This window comes from Macaca nemestrina, chromosome 6 (genome assembly GCF_043159975.1).
Source record: "Macaca nemestrina isolate mMacNem1 chromosome 6, mMacNem.hap1, whole genome shotgun sequence".
NCBI classification, from domain to species: Eukaryota; Metazoa; Chordata; class Mammalia; order Primates; family Cercopithecidae; genus Macaca; species Macaca nemestrina.
The window spans coordinates 14,813,782-14,833,784 of record NC_092130.1 but is presented as its reverse complement, the minus strand read 5'-3'; the positions used below and the strand labels follow the sequence as shown (position 1 = coordinate 14,833,784).

Here is a 20,003-nt window from a genome sequence, read left to right as displayed (position 1 = left end):
ATTGGCTGTGGGTTTGTCATATATAGCTCTTATTATTTTGAGATATGCTCCATCAATACCTAGTTTACTGAGAGTTTTTAGCATGAAGGGCTGTTGCATTTTGTCGAAGGCCTTTTCTGCATCTATTGAGATAGTCATGTGGTTTTTGTCTTTGGTTCTGTTTATATGATGGATTATATTTATTGATTTGCATATGTTGAAGCAGCCTTGCATCCCAGGGATGAAGCTGACTTGATTGTGGTGGATAAACTTTTTGATGTGCTGCTGTATTTAGTTTGCCAGTATTTTATTGAAAATTTTTGCATCGATATTCATCAGGGATATCGGTCTAAAATTCTCTTCTTTTTGTTGTGTCTCTGCCAGGCGTTGGTATCAGGATGATGCTGGCCTCATAAAATGAGTTAGGGAGGATTCCCTCTTTTTATATTGATTGGAATAGTTTCAGAAGGGATGGTACCACCTCCTCTTTGTAACGCTGGTAGAATTTGGCTGTGAATTTGTCTGGTCCTGGACGTTTTTTGGTTGGTAGGCTATTAATTATTTCCTCAAATTCAGATCCTGTTATTTGTCTATTTGGAAATTCAACTTCTTCTTGGTTTAGTTTTGTGAGGGTGTATGTGTCCAGGAATTTATCCATTTCTTCTAGATTTTCTAGTTTATTTGCATAGAGGTGTTTATAGTATTCTCTGATGGTAGTTTGTATTTCTGTGGGATCGGTGGTGATATCCCCTTTATCATTTTTTATTGCATCTATTTAATTCTTCTCTCTTTTCTTCTCTATTAGTCTTGCTAGCAGTCTATCAATTTTGTTGATCTTTTCAAAAAACCAGCTCCTGGATTTATTGATTTTTGGAAGGGTTTTTGTGTCTCTATCTCCTTCAGTTCTGTTCTCATCTTAGTTATTTCTTGACTTTTGCTAGCTTTTCAATATGTTTGCTCTTGCTTCTCTAGTTCTTTTAATTGTGATGTTAGAGTGTCGATTTTAGATCTTTCTTGCTTTCTCTTGTGGGCATTTAGTGCTATAAATTTTCCTCTACACGGTACTTTAAATGTGTCCCAGAGATTCTGGTACATTGTGTCTTTGTTTTTATCAGTTTCAAAGAACATCTTTATTTCTGCCTTCATTTCGTTATGTCCCCAGTAGTCATTCAGGAGCAGGTTGTTCAGTTTCCATGTCGTTTTGCGGTTTTGAGTGAGCTTCTTAATCCTGAGTCCTAATTTGATTCCACTGTGGTTTGAGAGACAGTTTGTTGTGATTTCTGTTCTTTTACATTTGCTGAGTAGTGCTTCACTTCCAACTATGTGGTCAATTTTGGAATAAGTGCAGTGTGGTGCTTAGAAGAATGTATATTCTGTTGATTTGGGGTGAAGAGTTCTGTAGATGTCTATTAGGTCCACTAGGTGCAGAGCTCAGTTCAAGTCCTGGATATCCTTGTTAGCCTTCTGTCCCATTGATCTGTCTAATATTGACCGTGGGGTGTTAAAGTCTCCCATTATTATTGTGTGGGAGTCTAAGTCTCTTTATAGGTCTCTAAGACTTGCTTTGTGAATCTGGGTGCTCCTGTATTGGGTGCATATGTATTTAGGATAGTTAGCTCTTCTTGTCGAATTGATCCCTTTACCATTATGTAATGGCCTTCTTTGTCTCCTTTGATCTTTGTTGGTTTAAAGTCTGTTTTATCAGAGACTAGGATTGCAACCCCTGGTTTTTTTTTTCTTTCCATTTGCTTGGCAGATCTTCCTCCATCCCTTTATTTTGAGCATATGTGTGTGTCTGCCCGTGAGATGGTCTCCAGAATACAGCACACTGATGGATCTTGATTCTTTATCCAATTTGCCAGTCTGTGTCTTTTAACTGGGGCACTTAGCCCATTTACATTTATGGTTAATATTGTTATGTGTGAATTTGATTCAGTCATTATGATGTTAGCTGGTTGTTTTGCTCGTTAGTTGATGCAGTTTCTTCCTAGCATCAATGGTCTTTACAATTTGGCATGTTTTTGTAGTGGCTGGTACTGGTTGTTCCTTTCCATGTTTAGTCCTTACTTCAGGAGCTCTTGTAAGTCAGGCCTGGTGGTGACAAAATCCCTCAGCATTTGCTTCTCTGTGAAGGATTTTATTTCTCCTTCACTTATGAAGCTTAGTTTGGCTGGACATGAAATTCTGGGTTGAAAATTCTTTTCTTTAAGAATGTTAAATATCGGCCCTCACTCTCTTCTGGCTTGGAGAGTTTCTGCCAAGAGATCTGCTGTTAGTCTGATGGGCTCCCCTTTGTGGGTAACCCAACCTTTCTCTCTGGCTGCCCTTAACATTTTTTCCTTCATTTCAACCTTGGTGAGTCTGACAATTATGTGTCTTGGGGATGCTCTTCTCAAGGAGTATCTTTGTGGTGGTCTCTGTATTTCCTGAATTTGAATGTTGGCCTGCCTTGCTAGGTTGGTGAAGTTCTCCTGGATAATATCCTGAAGAGTGTTTTCCAACTTGGTTCCATTCTTCCCGTCACTTTCAGGTACACCAATCAAACATAGATTTGACCTTTTCTCATAGTCCCATATTTCTTGGAGGCTTTGTTCATTTATTTTTACCCTTTCTTCTCTAAACTTCTCTTCTCACTTTATTTCATTAATTTGATCTTCAATCATTGATATCCTTTCTTCCACTTGATCAAATTGGCTGTTGAAGCTTGTACATGTGTCACGTAGTTCTCATGCCATGGTTTTCAGCTCCATCAGGTCATTTAAGGTCTTCTCTACACTGTTTATTCTACTTAGCCATTTGTCTAACATTTTTTCAAGGTTTTTAGCTTCCTTGCATCCTCCTTTAGCTTGGAGAAGTTTGTTATTGCCGACCTTCTGAAGCCTACTTCTGTCAGCTCATCAAAGTCATTCCCTATCCTGCTTTGTTCCATTACTGGCGAGGAGCTGTGATCCTTTGGAGGAGAAGAGGTGCTCTGGTTTTTAGAATTTTCAGCTTTTCTTCTCTGGTTTCTCCCCATCTTTATAATATTATCTACCTTTGGTCTTTGATGTTGGTGACCTACAGATGGGGTTTTGGTGTGGATGTCCTTTTTGTTGATGTTGATGCTATTCCTTTCTGTTTGTTAGTTTTCCTTCTAGCAGTCAGGTCCCTCAGGTGCAGGTCTGTTGGAGTTTGCTGGAGTTCCACTCCAGATGCTGTTTGCCTGGGTATCACCAGAGGAGGCTGCAAAACAGCAAATATTGCAGAATAGTAAACATTGCTTCCTGATCCTTCCCCTGGAAGCTTCGTCCCAGAGGGGCACCTGCCTGTATGAGGTGTCAGTTGGCCCCTCTTGGGAGGTGTCTGCCAGTGAGGCTACACAGGGGTCAGAGACCCACTTGAGGAGGCAGTCTATCCATTCTCAGAGCTCAAACACTGTGCTAGGAGAACCACTGCTCTCTTCAGAGCTATCAGACAGGGACGTTTAAGTCTGCAGAAGCTTCTGCTGCCTTTTGTTCAGCTATGCCCTGCCCCCAGAGGTGGAGTCTACAGTGGCAGCTGGCCTTATTGAGCTATGGTGGGCTCTACCCACTTCGAGCTTCCGTGGCCACTTTGTTTACCTACGTAAGCTTCAGCAATGGCAACGCCCCTCCCCTAGCCAGGCTGCCACCTCTCAGTTTGATCTAAGACTGCTGTGCTGGCAGTGAGCAAGGCTCCGTGGGCATGGGATCCACTGAGTCAGGCACCGGATATAATCTCTTTGTGTGCCATTTGCTAAAACCATTGGAAAAGTGCAGTATTTGGGCAGGAGTGTCCCATTTTTCCACTTACAATCTGTCACAGCTTCCCTTGGCTAGGAAAGGGAAATTCCCTGACCCCTTGTGCTTCCCCGGTGAGGTGATGCCCCACCCTGCTTCGGCTCACCCTCTGTGGGCTGCAGCCACTGTCCAACCAGTCCCAATAAGATGAACCAGGTATCTCAGTTGGAACTGTAGAAATCACCTATCTTTTGCTTCCATCAGGCTGGGAGCTGCAGACCAGAGCTGTTCCTATTCGGCCATCTTCTATCATCACCTAGGTTATTAAGCCCAGCATCCATTAGTTATTTTTCCTGATGCTCTTACTTCTCCCAACTCCAACTCTATCTATGTCCCTGCAAAAGACATGATCTTGTTTTTTTATGGCTGCATATTATTCCATGGTGTATGTGTACCACACTTTCTTTATTCAGTCTATCATTGATGGGCATTTAGATTGATTCCGTATCTTTACTATTGTGAATAGTGCTGCAATGAACATACTCATGTATGTATCTTTATAATAGAATGATTTATATTCCTTTGGGTAGATACCCAGTAACGGGATTGCTGGACCAAATAGTATTTCTGCCTCTAGGTCTTTGAGAAATCACCAAATTGGGACTACAGGCATGAGCCACCATGCCTGCCACAATGGTTGAACTAATTTACGCTCCCACCAACAGTGTAAAAGCGTTCCTTTTTCTCCACATTTGTGATTATTAAGTTTTAATTTAGTTCTACTATCTCATTATCTGCTTTTTGTTTATTTACTCTGATTTTTACTCCTCCATTTTCCCTTTCTTATTTCCTTGTAAGTTTTTTCAAAATTATATGGTTCCATTTTAATCTGTATATTGTGTTTGAAAGTATAATGTGCATACAGTTTTCAATTTTTTTTTTTTTTTGCTCTAGAGACAGTAACATACCTACTTGACTTTTTGCAATCGACTTAGTCAATATTTTGCCACTTCAACTGGAATGTAAAAATCTTACTACCATGTAGGTCCTTTACTCTATCATCTTTATCTTACAGTTTTCTTATATGTTGTATCTACATACATCTTATATGTTACATCTACATTTTCAAACGTAGTTTAAATTGTCAAACGTAGTCTAAAGAAATCGAGAGGAGAAAGTTAATGTGTTATATTTACTGACTTATTTATCATCTTGGTTGCTGCTCCTTCATTCCTGTTTTCAAAATTTTCTTCTGGTATTATTTCCTTTCTGTCTCATAAAATTCCTTTAGAAATCCTTTAGAGGCGGTCTGCTGGCTAGAATGCTAAATTTTTCTTTGTCTTAGAATAACTTTATTTCGCTTTCACTTCTTAAGGATATTGTCACTGAGTACAGAATTTTGAGATAAGAGATCTTTCCATTATTTAAAAACTGTGCCACTTTCTTCATGTGGGGCTTCTATGGTTTCTGATGAGTTATCTGCAGTGATTTAAATTACTGTTCCCTGTTAGGAAATGATTGCCCCACCCTCTTGGAGCCACAGCTCCACCAACTGGACAAGAAGATTACTTACCCTCAGGAGCATGGCTGCTGCAAGCTTCTGTTACTGCTGAGTGCTGCTACCACTATGGTATTATTGCTTGGATCCTGGGGCAAAGGAGAACAGAGAAAAGAAACCAAAAAATTGATGGATTATCACATTCCCTATGAGAATTAAATGCTCACTTTCTCACTCTCTAAGACAGAACTAGAAGGTTTTTCCTGTAGCTTCCTCTATCTGTTCCCTAGTACCCAATTCTAGTGAATTGAATTTAGCCAAGAGGGTACTTGAGGGAAAAAATGCTAACCTCACTGCCAGTTCAGTGGTATCTTGAATTCTGGCCTCCTACTCCAAATTTGCCTGCTTCTATTTACTTTTCTAAGACCTCAAATATCTGCTCCATGCATTTTGTCCAAATTTTATAGATGTATTCAGTGAAAGAATGAAGATGGAGTGTGCTTACTCCATCTTACTCAAAACTATGGCTAGGGCATTTTTATGGTAATTAATTTTGTTCTTATTCGAGTCAGAGAGCTTTTGTTCAATTCCTGTAAAGTGACTATTTGCATTCTGATTCTATATGCACTGCTGTTGTGATTTTACATTCAAAGGAAACTTTATTCTCTGAGTTACCATTGGATACCTTACCGAATCTACATGTAACAACTACCATATTTAACAAAATTTATTCTGTGTTTTCTAACTATTTTCTAGTGCACTGTTGCAAATGTTAGCTTACATATTCTAACAGCTTTGTCATGCACTTTATATTCTGTACCTATATTCCGAAGTTAAAATGAAATGGCTTGCAGAAGTTGGTTTAGAAAATATGCGTTTAATGGATGGAATGACGGATGGATGAATGGGGAGTACAGTTCAATAGAAGAATAAATATACACACTGGTTTCTAAAGGGAGCAATGTTTGACCTTTTTCTACTCAAGGGTGGATGAGTCATGTGAATGGAGACTTTTTTATTCCCTTCCTCAGTCTTACAAGGGTCCTAAGTCTGATATTCTTTAGGGAAAAGGATGCCCCAAAGATACTCCTGTAGCTTTTAAAAAAATCTGAATAATGAATACTAGAAAATCTAGTGGTTTGCTTTTCTGGGCCTTTTATGCTCCACACCCCTAAATTATTCTGCAATGTACAAAACTGAACACTTTGTGGTGGAGACTCACTGTTCAGGTAATAACTCAGAGGTGGAGTAAGTTAGATATTTAGAAAGGCCTGGATATTCACTTGGCCACTAGGAGACCATTCGGGGCGTTATAGCAGAGTGGGCTTCTGGAGGGAATTTCCTCTAATCCCTTATTTCTTGTAAGCAGCATGAAGTATGCCACATTTTTTACTAAAATTTTGAGGTTTGGGGAAAGGATAAAATGTAATATAATAGGCATTTATCTTTAAATCCTTCCTACTCTTAGCATATCTCTGAGGAACATCAACAGTTCTACGGTTTAATGTAAGAAATGGTTGGGAGCAAAGTTAAAGAATTTAGAGAATTATTTATTGCTTTGAAACACCAAATTATAAATCACCCAAAAGGTCTCCTAGAAACTTGATAGAATTGTTGGGTCACCCAAAATGTGATTTGTGTCCAGAAGTTTCAGAATCAGAGAGAGCAGTTTGCTGTTCATTAGGTAAATGCCTCTGGAAAAGTTAACTAAAAAATCAAAGTCTCAATTGCTCTATTGTGAAATGAAAATAATAATGCTAACTTTTTGTTTTGTTTTTTTTTTTTTTGAGACAGTCTCCCTCTGTTGCCCAGGCTGGAATGCAGTGGCACGATCGTGGCTCACGGCAATCTCCGTCTGCAGGGCTCAAGCAATTCTCCCACCTCAACCTCCCAAGTAGCTGAGACTACAGATGTGCGTCACCATGCCCGACTAACTTCCATATTTTTTAATAGAGATGGGGTTTCACCTTGCTGGCCAGTCTGGTCTCAAACTCCCGGCCTCAAGTGATCCGCACACCTCGGTCTCCCAAATTGTTGGGATTACAGGTGTGAGCCATGGTGTCTGGCCAATAATACTGTTAACTTTGTCAATTGATATAAAAACTAAATGACAAAATGGTTGGAAGTGCTGTATTTTATATGCTGGCTGTGAAAAATTGCCACAAAGTTTTGGCTTAAAACACCATAACATTTATGATCTTACATTTCTTTAGAGCAGGAGTTTGATATGGATCTTACAGGGTGAGATCAAGGTTTTGGCACAGTGTTTTCCTTTTGGAGGGCTTTAGGGAAGAATTCATGTTTTGCCTTCCCCAGCTTCTATAAACCACCCAGTTTCCTTTGCTCATGGCCCTCTTCTTCCATCTTCAAATTCAACAGTTTAAGACCAAGTCCTGCTCATGAGGGGATCTCTTCAGTTCTCTTGATGGAGTTCTCCTTCCATTTTAAGAACACTTAGCATTACATTGGACATACCTGGGTAATTCAGACTAATCTAGCTTCTTGAAAGTTACCAGGCACAGTGGCTCACTCCTGTAATCCCAGAACTTTCAGAGGCCGAGGCAGGTGGATCACCTGAGGTCAGGAGTTCGAGACCAGCCTGGCCAACATGGAGAAACCCTGTCTCTACTAAAAATACAAAAAAAAAAAAAAAAAAAATTAGCTAGGCATGATGGCACATGCCTGTAATCCCAGCTAGTTGGAAGACTGAGAGAGGACAATCACTTGAACCCAGGAGACAGAAGTTGCAGTGAGCCAAGATCGTGCCACTGCACTCCAGCCTGGGTGACATAGCAAGATTGCATCTCAAAAAAAAAAAAAAAAAAAAAGTTATCTGATTAGCAACCCTAATTTCATCTGCAGCCGTAATTCTTCTTTGCCACGTATCCTAATATATTCACATGTTCTGGGGGTTAGCATGTGAAGATTTTTAGGTAGGGGAGCATTATTTTGCCTGTTTGAAGTGCTAATTATTATTGGCAGGTTCTTCAATCTCTACTTTTAATCTGTGGAAACAACACTAGTATCAATTTCAATTTCATAGTGTATTTGTGATAATTAAATAAACTAGTGGAAATAAAACATCAAAGAGATCTTTTAGTAAATGATAGCTATTACTTAGTAGGTAGAGTCTAGTTTTTCACACTAGTAAAATAATAATTGATATATTAAGAAATTTAATATTGTGAAAATTAAAGAGAATATGTGTATAGTTCCTAACACTTCTTGGTTGTACAAACTCAGTTTAGTTACTTAACATTTCTGGTCCTTATATTTCTCATCTGTATAATATGCTCAATAATTGCATAGCCCTCATAGAATTTTTGAAAATGTTAAAATTTAAAATGTACATAGAGCTTTTAGCATGTTATCTGATACCTAATAAGTGCTCAATAGCAAGTTAGTCATTATTATAATTTGTAATAATAATACAAATTATTATTATTAATTTTTGAGACAGAGTCTCATTCTGTTACCAAGGCTATAATGTATTGACTTGATCATTACTTACTTCAGCCTCTACCTTCCAGGCTCAAGTGATCCTCCTCCCTCAGCCTCCCCAATAGCTGGGACTATAGGCATGTGCCAATACATCTGTCTACTTTATATATTTATTTTTTGTAGAAACAGAGTTTCACTTTATTGCCCAGAGTATAATAATACAAAACATTAATCATCTCTACATGTTCTAAGATCTACAGCTCTTTCTATAATAACTTCCTCTTAAAACAGTTCTCAATCTTCTTGGCATAATCAGTGTTCTATGAGAGAACTGAGAAAGTATTTGTCATGGACAGATGGATTCAATCTCTCCAGCCAAACCAGATTACTCCCCACCTGCAGAATCTCTCCCTTTTCCAGAGACCTATTGAGGTTTAGTCAAAAGCAAAGATAAATGGGCATTCTTAGGCTGACCATAAGCCAAGAGAAGAGAGGGCATATCCTTGCCAAATTCATGTGTACTGGAGGTGATGCACAGCCAGATGGTGTAGGCCATGGAGTTCTAACAATCTACAGAATGTCTTGAGAAGCATCTGGTTATTTAAAGACTTCTGAGGCTATTCTTATTCATCAGCTTCTTTCACTGGCCTGAGGTTATTTGAGATGCTATCATTTGGGGGCACTTTTCTTAACAGAGAGTGTACATTTGTCCATCTGTTCATAAATTATCTATTAAAATACAACCAGAATCCAAGATTTTTATAATGGAATGGGATCTGACCCCTCTTCCCTTCTTTACTTTTTTCCATTGAGTGACATTTTATGTATGCCAAGGCCAGGAAATGTATTGCTTGTTTCAAATACACATGCTATCTTCTGAGGCCTTTTTGTTTGTATATGCCTTCTATTCCTTCTACCAAGAATGTTCTTAGCCTCCTTATCCACTTAGAAAACCTCTACTGACCATTCAACAGCTGTCTCAGATACTACCTCCCTCTCCACATCTCTTTGCCAATTGTCCATCTATCCATTTCTAAGCTACCTTCAGGCCTTGTATTGGTCCTTTCATTCCACTTAGAATATACCATTATGATTTGTTGCTTTACTATCTTGTCCACCAACTACATAGTAATCTAATTGAGGCAGAAAGCATGTCTTTTCTATCTCCATGTCCCAGATAGCAGCACAGTACCTAGTACACTGCTGAACGTGTGGCAAATTTTTGACAAAGGAAGTAATGAACTCACGAATATTTGAATTTCAGGAATCATTGGCTTAAGAAAAAACAATTTATGAAAAGGATATGGAAGTGTTAATGAAACTAAGGATTGGAAAGGGGAGCAAGGGCTCAAATGAGCAGTTGTCAGTGTTATGACTGATTCTCTCCATTTCTCACTGTTAAAAATTCCTTGGTCTCTGTCATGCTGGACACATCTGTTTCATTTCTTCCTCTCTTCAGCCTAGGGTTTCCGCATCTCAAGCAAAAGAGGTAAGAAGATAGGCACCCCAAAATGACCACCTTAGTCTCCCCTGTATTAGGGTTCTCTAGAGGGACAAAACTAATAGGAGATATATATATATATATATGTTTATTAAGGATTAACTCACATAAACACAAGGTCCCACAATAGGCCATCTACAAGCCAAGGAACAAAGAGAGCCAGTCTGAGTCCCCAAACTGAAGAACTTGGGGTTTGATGTTCGATGGCAGGAAGCATCAAGCCTGAGAGAAAGATGTAGGCTGGGAGGCTAGGCCAGTCTAGTCTTTTCACGTTTTTCTGCCTGCTTTATATTCTAGTCGTGCTGGCAGCTGATTAAATGATGCCCACCCAAATTAGGTGTGGGTCTGCTTTTCCCAGCCCACTGAGTCAAATGTTCATCTCCTTTGACGACACCCTCACAGACACACCCAGGATCAATACTTTGCATCCTTCAATCCAATCAAGTTGACACTCAGTATTAACCGTCACAGCCAGAAAATGAAATATCTTTTCCATTCACTCATATTATGAAAGACAACTAGGGTTCTTGAACCTTAATAACAGTTTGTCAGAGAGAGAATTTGATTGGTCCTCTTAGGTTAGAAGACTCTCATAAGCCAATTAACAAGAGCCAGGAATTTGGGGAGTTGAGGTAGAATTATTACTAAGGAGGCATTATGGGGTTTCCAGATAAGGAGCGGAGAGAATATTGGATGAGACAACATCTGTCTGCCACATATAAGCAAGAGGAGTAACTGAATTCTTACATCTCAGAATGAATAATTTTACTGAATTGCAGTTTTCCTTGAGTAAACTGCCTAAGGTCATGTGAGTAGCACTGATTGCTTTGGCAAAAGGGCTTCCCAGACATGATGCCATTGGGAAAAGCCACTTTTATATCTCAGTTCTTCTAGGCTGAGCTGAGCCTACTTTCTTCCACCACCGAGAAGCTTCAGGGACTTTGTTGGTACCTTCTACACACAGAGTCACTCTTAGGGGCTGCTGTGTATTTATTAAACACCACCAGCACTCATTATGGATGTGTTAAAAATTCAGATCCTTAGAGAACACAGTAGATCGAAGTATTGACTCCTGTTTCACTTTCCCCATCTGTCCAAACATCAATAACAACAGTGTATGGGGGGCTGGAAGCACTGGGCTAATGTACCTCCTTCGATCATAATTCCAGAGTCCGCCTTAATTAAGATTGATTTTTGCCCCTATGTTGTACATCTCTTAACTAACAGAGAAGTCGTGAGGGCACAGTTTAAGCATTAAGAATGTGAGGATTGAGGAGGAGGGAGTGGAATCATATCTTGTACTCATGGAGTCTAGAAACTGCATGGCTGGTAGGCTTCAAATAAATCCTCAAGCCGATTCCTAAGGCATTGAAGGAGTCACATAAGGGCACTGGAAAACTGAATTGCTCCTCTGACTCGCTTTCTTGCATACGTGCTGCCTGGGTGCATTACTGTTTATGACAGGGAAAAAAAAGACACTTTAGATTAAGAAGGTGAAAACCACAGCAGGCCAGAGTTGTCTGCTTTTTTCTTAGACATTTTCAGAAACATCACTATCATCAACAAAATTCTACTGAGTGCTCACAATCCTGCAGGCTCTTTCAAAAGCCTTGTGCTCAACAAAGGCAAAGTGCAGCCTCTGCCCTCAAGCAAATTACAATCTAGAGAAGAAAGCAGGCATGGCATTAAGAAAAAGAGAAAGTGAAACCATTCAAGGCACAGAATGGAAAACACTACATAAAGGGATTTTGATTAGTTGCGACTCTGCACCTTCATTTAGCTACTGGAAGAGGCTTCTGCAGGAAAATAACTTTACAGACATGGGTTTTTGTTTTTATTTCTAAGGAAGGATCTGAACAGGAGCTTGTTGGATTAGGAGAAAGAGACCGTTCTAAAGATTGTTGATATTTTGTGCCAGGATTTCTAGTTTTCTGTTTATTGAAGCAAATTATGAGGATAAAAGGTCATGGAACTGTGTGTGTGTGTGTGTGTGTAAGTGTTGTGTGTGTGTGTGTGTTGTGTGTATTGTGTGTTATGTGTGTTTTGTGTGTGTGTTTATGTGTCTGTATTGTGTGTGTGTGTATAGTATACAGAATACTGTACTTCTAAGAAATGCACATTATAATTCTTACCTTCTCACATGGCAGTTACTCTGTCACACAAACTAATACACCAAGCTTCAAATGTTTTCTACAGATATTTAAGCAAAACCTTGTTATAACTGCCTTTTCTCTGGTTTTCCTTTTATCTTTTGCCCTGAATTGACTGTGGAAAACATATACAATAGTACCCTCTTATTCATCAGGGATGCATTCTAAGATACCTAGTGGATGCCTGAAACAAGAAATAGTACTGAATGCTGTCTACACTATGTTTTCTTCTATACATGCATACCTATGATAAAGTTTAATTTATAAAATAGGCATAGTAAGATATTGACAACAATAACTAATACTGAAATGGAATGATACCATGACAGTTGCTCTGATAGCCAAGATGGCTACTAAGTGTCTAACGGGTGGGTATGGCATGGATATGCTGGACAAAGAGATGATTTGTGTCCTGGGCAGGGGGCAGGACAGTGCAGGATTTCATGGCTATACTCAGAATGGTGCAGAATTTAAAACGTCTGAATTGTTTATTTCTGGGATCTTCCATTTCATGTTTTCAGAACATGGTTGACCCGGGGTAACTAAAACCGCAAAAGGGAAAATTGTGGGCAAGGGGAACCTACTGTATTGCATATTTGTGTGACATAAATTTGAGATAGGTTTGAGGAACATCTGGTGGGAAGACTATGGTGGGAAGACTAGGAAATCCTCATGCTGATTATAATAGAAAAGTTGTGATGGGTTGATTCGAGTCCCCCCATATTTATATGTTTATTCGTCCTAACTGCCTGTGTAATGTCATTTGGAGACGGGGTTTTGACAAGGTCGTGAGAGTGGGGCCTTCCTGAGGAGATTAGTGCCCTCACAGGAGACACCAAAGAGCTTGCTTTCTCCTCCCTTCTCCGCTCACTCTACCATTTGAGTTACACAGCAAGAAGGTACAGCCTGTAAGCCAGAAAGAACACCCGCACCAGAACTCAACTGTGCTGGCACCCTGATTCAAATTTCCAGCCTCCAGAACAGCAAGAAAATTAAATTCTGTTGTTTAAGCCAGCCAGCCTGTAGTATTTTGTTGTGGCAGCCTGTGCTGACTAGTATTGAGGTTGTTGGGATTCAGTGCCAAGAACCGCATTTGCTATTGAATCCAAGCAAATACTTTCTCAGGGTCTTTCCAACGCCATTCAGTCTTTTGTGTCTGTCCTCCTCAAACGGCTCTCCATTCTCCTTTATGCAGATCAGACTGAAAAGTTCCCAAGAGAGCGAAGAAGAAAAGTGAAGGGAAGAAGACAAAGAGAAACGCAAATGTGTTATGTATCTAAAAAGCATGTGTGGGGTCCTGCTAGGTAGCCAGCACTGAGATTGGGAGGGGAAGATTACCTTAATACCACTTTCTTGATATGTAATGGGTGATGAAATGCATGGTTCAAATCTTGGTTCATGACCAGTTTAGTAACAGCAAGAGCAGTAAAGTCTCCTAATGCCCATTTATGAGTCCTAACTTGGAATCCATACTAGTCAGAAGAGGCTAAGTTATCCTAAGGGAAAAAAATAAACCCTTCCCTCAACAAAAGCTTAATTCCTGCTCACATTACATGTTTATTTGGGCTCGTAGAGGGGCTCTGGTCAAGACCCCGCCTGATGACATTCCATCCTCTACTAAATGGACCATTTGGAACTCAAGATCTGATATCCATGATTGCTTCTTTGACACTGAGCAGAGAAGGTGAAAACTGAAGGGTCACGCATTGGTTCTTAAATTATTCAGCCTGGAAATATAACCACTTCCTCTAACCTCATTGATTTGAAGTAATCACATGGACTCTTATCTCCCTTCCTGTATGTGGTTTTCCAATGAAACATAAAATCATCTCTTATTGGATCTGAAACTAAAAGGGCTTATTTGAAGATACTATAATATAAGGTGATCTATCATGAAAATTCAAGTTAAGTTGTATCACCTAGACCAACATTTCGCAAAGTGTAGTCTCTGAACTAGCTGCATCATCTGGACACATGTTAGAAATATAAATTCTTGGCTGGGCATGGTGGCATGATCATGCCTGTAATCCCAACACTTTGGGAGGCCAAGGTGGGTGGATCATTTGAGGTCAGGAGTTCGAGACCAGCCGGGCCAACATGGTGAAACCCCATCTCTATAAAAATACAAAATTATCTGGGCAGTAGTGATGCGCACCTGTAATCCCAGCTACTCAGGAGGCTGAGGCAGGAGAATCCCTTGAGCCTGGGAGGTAGAGATTGTGGTGGGCCGAGATGGCGTCACTGCACTCCACTCTGGGTGAGAGAGTGAGACTCTGTCTTGAAAAAAAAAAAAAAAATTCTTAGTCCCCCTGACCCTGAAGGTAGGGCTCAGCCATCTGTTTAAACATGCCCTCCAGTGTTTCTAAAGTGCAGACTAAAGTTTAAGAAACATTGTTCTAGTCTGAGGGCGTCATAGAGCTATGAAAAGCTCTACAAATGCAAATAGAATTTTAACTATGAATCACTCTTGTCTAGTGTATTCATGATAGTTCTTAGCTAGATCTAATAGCAACAATCGTAATAGCTTGTCCTGTGCTAGACACTATGCTTATTGCCTGACATGGTACCATTCTCACAATAATTTTATAACATAGGTCCTTTTGTTATTTCTGCTTTACAGATTAATCTCTCTGGGCTTTAAGAGAATACAGCCCTGAGTTTGTGTGAAAATAAGCTGGTATAAAAACCCCAGAAGTAAATCAGAGCAGGCATTTTAATAGACTCCACCTGGTCAATTTATTTCTCTTACTAAAACTTAATCCAGCCTAAATCTTTTATTTTTTTTTCCTTGCAAAATTTGTACACACAAGGGCTGAGCTCTTTCCACTGGAAGGAAGAAAGGCCCAATTCTGCAATCTTTGTTCCCTTTCCCTTTCTGGCTGGGCTACATTCCTATCCCCCACAATTTGCAGACTCTATGCATTTCATTACTGCATCCTGCAACTGCTGTTACTGTAAGTCCTCCTTCTTGGGACATCCAGGGTCAGCCTCTCTGGTTGTGTTTTGTCAAAATTATCTGCCACGATTATTGAAGTCACAGGTCACCATGAGTACACAATGAGAGGGGCTGATAGCGCATCCCCTGAAAGCCTATCCTTGAGAACGGTTAAGCCTATACTGGGGTGCTGTTAGGAGGACAGAATGTACTTCACCTCTTAGCAGTTAAAATGGATCCTCTCCACTTTGGGAGGCCGAGGCGGGCGGATCATGAGGTCAGGAGATCGAGACCATCCTGGCTAACGTGGTGAAACCCTGTCTTTACTAAAAATACAAAAAATTAGCCAGGTGTGGTGGCAGACACCTGTAGTCCCAGCTACTTGGGAGGCTGAGGCAGGAGAATGGCGTGAACCCAGGAGGCGTCACTGCACTCCAGCCTGGGCTACAGAGCGAGAGAGACTCTGTCTCAAAAAAAAAAAAAAAAAAAAAAAAAAAAAGGAAAGAAAAAGAAAAACGGATCCTCTCTGCTCTAATTCCACCTCCTTTACTTTTAAATCCCATCTAGGTGTTTTGCTACAACTATGTTCCTGTGGTGTGGGCTTCCTGCATTCACTCTCTTGGAACTAGAAAGGTGGGCTGTATTCGTTTCTTATTGCTACTGTTAACAAATTGCCATACCCTCAGTGGCTGAAAACAACAGAAATATATGATCTAATAGACTTCAAGTCAGAAATCTGACACAGGTATCAGTGGGCTAAAATCAAAATGTTGGCAGGGCTGCATTTCTTTCTGGAAGGTCTAGGAGAAGATCCATTGTCTTGCCCTTCCCAGCTTCTATGACGGCTCACCATTCCTTCACTCACTGCTCTTTTCTGTCTTCAAACCCAGCACTGTCTTAAATCATATCAATCTGACAATATTTTTTCTGCCTCTTTTTTCCCTTTTGATTACATTGGGCCCATCAGATAACCCCAAATAATCTAATTTTAGGGTGAGCTGATTAGCAAACCTAATTCCATCTGCGACCTCAATCCCTTCGTGTCATGTAACATAACATAGTCACAGGTTCTGGAGATTAGAATGCGAGCATCCTTTTGGGGAGCCATTATTCTGCCTACCACACTGACCAAATCATGACTTTAAATTGCATCCCTTTTCTGCCCACAATGTTTGGTTTATGAAAGCAGCAACTACGTACATATGGAATTTCAGGCCAAGGGATCTCCTTTATCAATCTCTTAAACAACCTACTTCCTCAGTAAACATGGCTGGTATGTTTAGAAACCTCCCCAGATACCCTTTGATTTTTTTTCCCTACCAATCTATGTAATGTTTCTGGTTCCAAAACTTCTATCCTGTGAGATCTCCTTGACACCTCCACTCAACTCAAATTACTCCAGATTTCTCTGTCTTTAAGATTATTTGCTTGGTATGTAGGATTTATTACATATTTCTTTCTGCCCAACAGCAACTATTTCATAGATTTCTTAATTTTCTCTGTGATGTGGGCATTTTGCTAGTTTGTTATGTATTTTTTCTTTTTCCCTTAATAATGTTTTTTCCCTTAATAATGTGCACTTTAGCTTCTTTTAGTTTCTAATGTCTAATGCAAAGTTTTGTTCATTTTTGCCTACATATTTTTCTCACACTCATGTCACATACAAAGATTTGCTTTAAAAAAAAAAAAGTTCAGAGTACTTTATAATTAGTTGAATAATCTATAATCCTTGGTCAATTACCTCTGTTCTCATTATTTTACCATCCTTTCTAAGTGAAGCCCTTGATAGAAGTCTTTCTTGATCAAAAAATTCAGCTCCTCAATCTAGCATCTACAAATGGCCAGGATTCATCAAGAGCTTGCAATACTGTTTCTAACACTGTGCTAAGAACTTGACATGTCTTATTATGACCAGAAAATTCTAAATTATATATTCTTCTTTCTCTTCCCAAATTGCAGTCAGTTTGACTTTGAGTTGCAAGGAGTTCAGGTAACTTATTTGTGTTCACATAGCAAGTTAGGGTCAAAACTAGCTTGATCTGAGCTCCCGATCACAAACTCCAAGGTCGTTAGCAATAAGGTATAGGTCTTGGCTCTCTCAGATTCTCACTTCAGTTGCTCAACCAGCTGCCTGAGGAACCATGCAAATCACATCTATTAAAACACAAGCCGTCTTTCCAATTCAATTCAATAAGTATTTATTGAATGTATGCCGCATTCCAGGTGTCATTTACCTGTGATTCTGCAATGTTTATGCCAACTCAGCCTTAGAGCATTATACACTTTCTTCAGAAGAGAATGTGATCTGAGCTCAAATATAGAAATCATTAATGTCAAGGACATTCTTAAAATTGCTATCGATGCAAAAGCTTTCTAAACACACTGTATAGATGTTGATAAGAAGATACAAAAGCTAAACTTGATTTGAATAAAGGAAAATCAGCAGCAGTTGTTTTGTCAGTTCTTTTCAGAAAGCAGTTGTACTTAACATGGAGCAATATGTCCCAGAGATGTTTGCATCGAGTGGAAATTAATACCATAAAAGCTACTTGGCTCCTTGGTAATGGAAAGCTAAGATGTAAGAAAGGGGTATAGGGGAGAAGCGGGGAAGGAATCAATGTGAACAGTTATCTTGAGAGATGGTTAATTTTTTGTTTATATGTGTCACACATAGACACACATATAGCACTTATGTTCTGGGGTTTATATTTTTTAGAGACAGTGTTGCTTCTGCTTTCAAGGGATTGTGTAATATTAACTCAATCCTTTGGCTTCTGGTCATGTCTCTTTAGAAAGACAACAAAAGACAGACAGTGGATATGAACTAACAAGGGATCCTCTGAAGCACTGAGCCCAGAGCTCCTGTTATGAACCTGAGAGGGCTGGCCGAGGACTGGAGCCCACCGTCCAACATCTGCCTTTCTACTGTACTGGGGCCTTAAGAAATCTTGGGGGCCAGTCAGACACCCGAGGCTGAGTAAATCTGCCTGTGTGCACTTTTAGAAAAATGCCAAGAATTAGTTTTCATTTGTGAGTTCTATTAATTCCATCCTCTGACTCGTCCTTCTTCATACCTAACAGCATCCTCCAGAAGCTATAAAAATCTCTAGAGGTCCTTGAAGTAATGAGAAAGCTGATGTTTTTTTTCTCCCCTCTCTAATAATTATACTTTGATTTCTCCACAACAGTCTTTAGTTTACAGCCAGCTGTCAGCACAACTTTTTACAGCTTTAACCTCTCTGTGATGTGTTCTGCCCTCTCGATGTGCTCTGCCCTCTCGCCTGCAGATCCGTCCTCAGCGGGCAGCATCCCCTTTGCAATTTCCCCCTCAATGTGAATTTGTCCACTAGGTGGAGCTGTAACAACTTCGCTCACAGATCACAGCGAGAGACAGATTAAATTCACTGACCACTGCTCAGTACTCTGGGGAAGCGTATTGCTATGGCCCAGAATTGCAAATCAAGTGCAGAGTCAGAAAACAGGACAACAAATCCCATAACAGGAACACAATTGGAGATAACAAATTCCATGGGACAAATGCACGTTGATTCCACAAGTGAGTCCTGTGTTAGGCCTTCTAAGAATCGCTGGCCTAATTCCTGTTAAGTTTATGGTGAGTCAAAAGTCACCCTGCACCCAGGGTCAGGAAGTGGGGGCTCTGCGCCCAACTCTGCCACTCACCAGCTGTGGACTCTGATCTTTCTGAGACTCCATGCTCATATCTGTAAAATGAGGGAGTTAAAGGAAATTATTTTGAAGGTCACTTCCAGCTGTAACTCTGGATTTTACTATAAAATGGTAATCAAATTGTAACTTTTTTTTTTTTTTTTTTTTTACAGAAACAAGAGGGTGTGAGCTTAAATGCCTGCTCCTTAAATCTTGCTTCTGAGTTAAAACATTCATCTTTGTCTATCCATACCTACATTGATAAACAGGCGTGAAGGTGAATGTTTTTCTCCACTTTTAATTAACATTTTTTAAAAAGGATCAAGTAGGGGATTCCTACTGTAAATGTGAGATGTTGATTTCGAAAGTTAAAGACAAAACACTGGCCTTCCATGAGGAAATCCACTCACCAACTTCTCTCCTTCAAATAAGCTTTCCGAACAAATTTAATTCATTCAGTTGAATGTTGGCTGGGCGCAGTGGCTCATGCCTGTAATCCCAGTGCTTTGAGAGGCCGAAGCAGGAGGATTGTTTGAGGCCGGGAGTTCAAGACCAGCCTAGGAAACATAGCAAGACCCTACCTCCACACATACAAAAAAATAAAAATAATAATAAGCCAGGTGTGGTGCGTGCCTGTAGTCCTAGCTACTCAAGAGGCTCAAGTGGGAGGATTGCTTGAGCCCAGGAGTTCGAGGCTGCAGTGAGCTGTGATTGTGCCACCGCACTCCAGCCTGGCTGACAGAGCAAGACCCTGTCTTTTAAAAAAAGAAAAGGAAAGGAAAGAAAAGGAAAAAAGTCTGCACCTTTATTCATATAGGGCTTTGCATGTCAACGTTCTTTTCTATTGTGATGAATTAACACCACTGGATTGCAGATATGGCATAGTTTTTTTCTCATTGAGAAATGTGAATATCCTGTTTACAGTTCATTTAGGATTTATGTTTCATGTTTGTGCCTCAGTTTTACATCCTGAAACAAATTCCTTTATTTTTAAAGCATCCAGCTTACTTTGGAGAAAATTTCTTTATAACCAGAAGGAATACATCTTTTGTCAGCAGAGATTAGAAATTGACACTTGCCTTCCTCTCCTGTCTAA

General features: G+C 39.8%; 1 protein-coding gene across 8 annotated transcripts in view; it reads left to right on the top strand.

The window, feature by feature from the left end:
• The window catches only part of LOC105480824 (teneurin transmembrane protein 2), a 3,943,693-nt gene that overhangs the window by 1,285,062 nt on the left and 2,638,628 nt on the right, over positions 1 to 20,003 (top strand). Inside the window, exon 1 of one of the 8 annotated variants that reach the window (XM_071097761.1) lies at positions 15,860 to 15,874. The exons of the other annotated variants lie outside the window; for them this stretch is intronic. The gene's annotated coding sequence lies outside the window, so the exon portion shown is untranslated. Of the gene's footprint in view, positions 1 to 15,859; positions 15,875 to 20,003 lie in introns of those variants that run through there. 8 annotated transcript variants of the gene reach the window in all.